The sequence below is a fragment of the Oratosquilla oratoria genome, chromosome 31, assembly GCF_046742065.1.
Source record: "Oratosquilla oratoria isolate Oo_2021 chromosome 31, ASM4674206v1, whole genome shotgun sequence".
Lineage (NCBI taxonomy): Eukaryota > Metazoa > Arthropoda > Malacostraca > Stomatopoda > Squillidae > Oratosquilla > Oratosquilla oratoria.
The window spans coordinates 51,793,654-51,798,841 of record NC_134807.1 but is presented as its reverse complement, the minus strand read 5'-3'; positions in this window follow the sequence as shown (position 1 = coordinate 51,798,841).

Genomic DNA, 5,188 nt, shown 5'->3' with positions numbered 1-5,188 from the left:
AAATCTTCTTGAATATCTAACTGATTTAAGTGATCATTTGCCATTCCGCACATTTTTGTATCATCAGAAAATTTGGAGCCAATAGATTTTAGTCCGTGGTCTATATCATCTATATATACTATGAATAGAAGTGACACAAGAATGGAACCTTGAGGAACTCCACTCGTAACATTTTTCATCCAGAAGTTTTTTCCATTTAGAACAACTTTCTATTTTCGATCATTCAACCAATTACTAGTCCAACTTAATAGGCTACCACTTATTCCGTATGAAGCTAATTTAGTAAGTAGTCTTTCGTAGGGGACGGTATCAAAAGTTTTTGCAAAGTCTAGATATATTAAATTTATATTGTTTCTTTTGTCATAATTCGAGATAACTGTGTTGTAGAATTCGAGTAAGTTAGTCACGCAAGAACCTTTCTGTCTGAATCCATGCTGGCTATCATTTATCAAACAGTTATTTTCTAAATGATGTTCGATAGCATCTCTGATGATAGTTTCCATCATCTTTCCTACGATTGAAGTCAAGCTTATAGGCCTGTATTTATTTGGTTTCTTTTTGTCACCTTTTTTGAATATGGGAATAACATTAGCTAGCTTCCATTCTCTTGGGACATCTTCGGATATGATGAATTTCTTGAAACTAATGTTTAATGGAACAACAATCTTATTTTTCATTTCCTTTAAGATTCTTGGATGCCAACCGTCTGGCCCTGGTGTTTTATTATTATTATTATTATTTATTTATTTTTTTTTTTTTTTTTTTTATTTTTTTTTTATTTTTTTTTTTTTTTTTTCGTGGTAAGTTTACCCTAGATTTTTCACAGGTTTCAGTTTGGAGTTCACTTTGAGGTGTTTCGTTTACGAATATTGAGCTAAAATAGTTGTTTAAAATATCACACATCCCTTCATTTGAATATTCAAGTTGACCGCCAGCAGATAATAGTGGGCCAATGTGATTCCTAATAACATTTTTATTTCTAATGTAACTATAAAATTGTTTGGGATTATCTTTGGATTTATCAGTGATATTCATTTCGTACTGTCTTTTTCTTTTTTTTTTCTTTTTTCTTTTTTAAATCTCTCTGTATTATTACATAACTTTGATAGTCATTAGGTGAACCCGAGCACTTGTATCTTTTATAAGCCTATGAAAATCCATGTGAACAAGTTGCATAAACACGGCAAAGGAGACATGGACTGGAAATGAAGCGTTTATTCCTGACGTTTCGTCTATTGACTTTCTCAAAGGAATGAGCATACTGGATACGTGCAGAGTTTATATACATACTTTGCGGCTCAAGGGGGTATGCGAGCGTGCCTAGGCCATACGGTAGGGAAGGGAAGGTTCCGCCCACTGTCGGACCGGGTTGACGTCCTTACACGAACTGACTTGCCCAAGGATAAGACACAATTCCGCTCTTTCATGGTCTCGATGAATTACTATTCCCGTTTTATTCTTTTTTTTTTCAGACCAGGCCCATAGCCTTCACGGCATCCTGAAGAAAAAATCCCTAGAGGTCATCCCTTGGACAGATGCTACCATAGTTGCGTTCCACCAACTAAAGGATTCTCTGAAGTCCGCCCCTGTTTTCCAGCTCCCCAACTCATCCATGCCTTTTGTTCTCAGAACCGATGCTAGCGGCACCGGACTGGGAGCGGTCCTCCTGCAGCCGAATCTCCTGGACCCCAGATGTCTGACCCCAGTCGCCTATGCCCCCCGGAGCCGGCGAGGAGCAGAGAGTGACTATTCTGTGGTTGAACGAGAAGCATTAGACATATATTAGGCCCTTCAGAAGTTTAACCTCTACCTGTACAGCCGAGATTTCGAGCTACAGGTGGGCCCTTCAGAAGTTTGACCTCTACCTGTACAGCCGAGATTTCGAGCTACAGACAGATCACCGTCCGTTCCTGTACATGCAGTCTGCTGACCGACTCAACCCCCGCCTTCACAGGTGGGCCCTCTATATCGGCTCTTCAGATTCCGACCCCGTCACATCCGGGGCCAAGACAACTACCTGGCCGATTTCCTGTCGAGGCTTAACACAACTCCCCCTCCAGCCTCGACTTCCGTAAGGGCGTGTAAAGCGTGTCCTGGCCCGTCCCACGACATTTGACCTTCGAGACCTTCCAAGGGAATCGTTCGTTGGGCCAATAGGGTGACTCATATGCCATCCAGCCACATGAGCCACAGCTGGCCGCATGACCATCACAAAGACTATTTGAGGAACTCATGTGCAGCGCACCAACCTAGACAGACCCTGTTAGGTCACCAAAGATGAATAACCAGTGTTGGGATCTGCCACTTGAGACGCCACAAAACCCTTTTGAAGAAACGCACGTGCAGCTCACCATTATAAGACCAACCCTGTGAGGCCCCAAATATGAATAACCAGTGTTAGGGTCTGCCACGTGAAGACACCACAAAGCCCTTTTGAAAGAACTCACGTGTGATACCAACCTCATACCCTCTGTCCACGTGATTCAGCGGCCTGAGAACATTTTGCGTCCGACTTCCCTACACACCACACTTTAACCTCACGCCAATTAGGAGCACTTTTCATTTCCTGTCCGTGTATATAAAGGATGGACCAACGCCGAATATTCAGATCACCGGGGGACACGACTTGAAACACAGTCGTCACCTCCCTCGCCGTCTCACCCCCCCCCCCGGCGCCCAACGTTTATTGTTAAATAAACCCAACTCTCCATCAGAGTTTGCCTTGAACCAGCCTAACATTTGGCGTTCAACGTGGGGTAGACTACCAGCCTAACACCAAGCAAGGGTTGGTTTGACAAATTTCAAAATCCGTTCAAGCTATAGCGCGTGGCCATGAATGGTGAAGGTGCCTCTGCTGATAAAGCCGCCGCCGAGGAGTACGTCAACAAGACGTTCAGGACGATCATCAAAGAAAGGGGCTATAATACTTAACAACTTTTTAACATGGATTAAATGGAATCATTTTGGAAACGAATGCTGTCTCGCATCTTCATCATCACTGAGGAAGCCAGGGCCCCTGGATGGCCAACAAAGCTCAGGTCATTTTAATAATGTGTGGCAATGCTGCGGGATTTACGATAAAGCCAGGTCTTACTCATAAGTCCAAAAACCTATGGGTCCATCATAGACGCCACCTCATTAAACAACAACAGTGCTTCATTCCCGAGGTCAAGTATTATCTCACAGAAAAAGGACTCAAATCCAAAGTGCTATTGCTCATGGATAACACAGGAGGTCATGCGCTCGACCTGTCGTATTTTGGCAGACAAATAGATTTCTTCCAGCTGAATACCACATCGCTGATACAGCCCATGGATCAAGTCGTTATTCACGCATTTAAGGCACTATATGCATGAAACGCCCTGCAGCATCTGCAGTAGATAAGACAGTGAAACTGGCATAATTACTAGGAGGAGATGGCTTCATTGATATGACTCCTGATGATGTTAATGAGCTTCTCGAGGCCCACTTAGATCCGTTAACGGACACCTGGAGTCGATACAGAAGTCAGTAACTGAAGAAGAAGGAGAGGGACAAGAAGATCCAGGGGATGAAGAAAAAGAAGGCCAATCACTGGAACCCCTGGCATCCCTGGTGAGAATGGCAAAAGAGTTTCAGAAAAGGACTGAAGAATGGGACCCCAGATGATTCGCTCGTTGCAGTTCAGAAACGTAATCGACGGAGGCACTGAAGTCTATTAAAACCTCCTCACCCAGAAGAAAAGGAAGCGCCAACTGCTGCTCATCACTATGTACCTCTCCAGGAAAAAGAAGATACCCATATCAAAATTTTATAATATTGGCAAAACTTTTAAAAAAGAATATATACAAATTATATTATTGTTAGAATAATATCAGAATGTGTTTAAAAGTATTTTTGTTTATATACAAAAATTTAGGTAATTTGAACAATTATATTGTGCAAATATTTTTCTAATATGTAAGTATGTCTCAAAGTGTGTTTAAGAGTGTAGAAAGTATTTAAGAGTGTAGAAACTATTTAAAGAGCGTAGGAAATGTTTATGGGAGCGTGGAAAGGGTTTTTAAAGGCTTAAGAAATATTTATATACCAAAGGCCTTTTCCTCTTTACAAGGGAGGTAGCCAAGTCGAAAGGCAAGTACCCACTCCCACTCATTTCACTTCCACCCAATCTACTCACATCCACCATCCTTTCCTCCCTCTCATTTTATCTCCTCGTAAATAGTTTCCTCTATTTCATCCATGCTTCTCTTTCTTTTCTCTAATCTCTGCCTTTTGTTGATAAGCTTGTTTAGTTCTACTCTTTCTATTTCGTCTCTCCTGTTTTTAATCTGCATGGCCCTTCTTCTTTTAATTAGGCCATTTGTAGTTTGGGAGTATTTGTTTTTCCTAACGTTTTTTTTTTTTTTTTTTTTTTTTTGTACTTCCTACTTCCTCTACCGATTCTCTAATGATATTCACTATATTCAAATTAATATCTTCCACGGTGTCCTCATTAGTTCTTAGAGCTTTGACTCTATTTCTAATTTCTAACTGAAATTTCTTATTATTATCCTTAACCTTTGCAAGGCTCATTTTTTTTTTTTTTTTTTTAAGTTTATTTCTCTCGGCTCTGAAACTGAATTTAGCTGTGCAACCTACCATTCTATGGTCACTACCTATGTTGACTTTGTTTATCACCGTAGCATTGTTAACGCTTTTGCTCTCATCTCCTAATATGAAGTCTATTTCGTTCTTTGTTGTTCCATTTGGACTTCTCCACGTCCATTTACGACCTACACGCTTTTGGAAGAAAGTGTTCATTATCCTCATGTTGTAGTTCTCTGCAAAATTAACTAACATCTCGCATGTCATTTCATTCACCTACTCCAAACTTACCAATGAACGTCTCATCGCCCATCTTCTTCCCCACTTTAGCATTAAAGTCGCCTATTACCAACGTGTACTTACTTTTTTCTTGATCCATTATCTGACTTAAATCATCATAGAACGACTCAATTTCACCGTCTGAACTCTGTGAAGTTGGTGCATAAACCTGAACTATTTATAGAGGTCACCTTTTACACAGCCTAATCACAATCCAAGCTACCCTGTCTGACAAACTACTGAATTTGACTACGTTACCAGCAACCTCTCGGTTTATCAAGAATCCTACTCCACTAGATCTTTCTTTTTCCTTACCTCTATAGTAGAACAGGTGGTGACCATC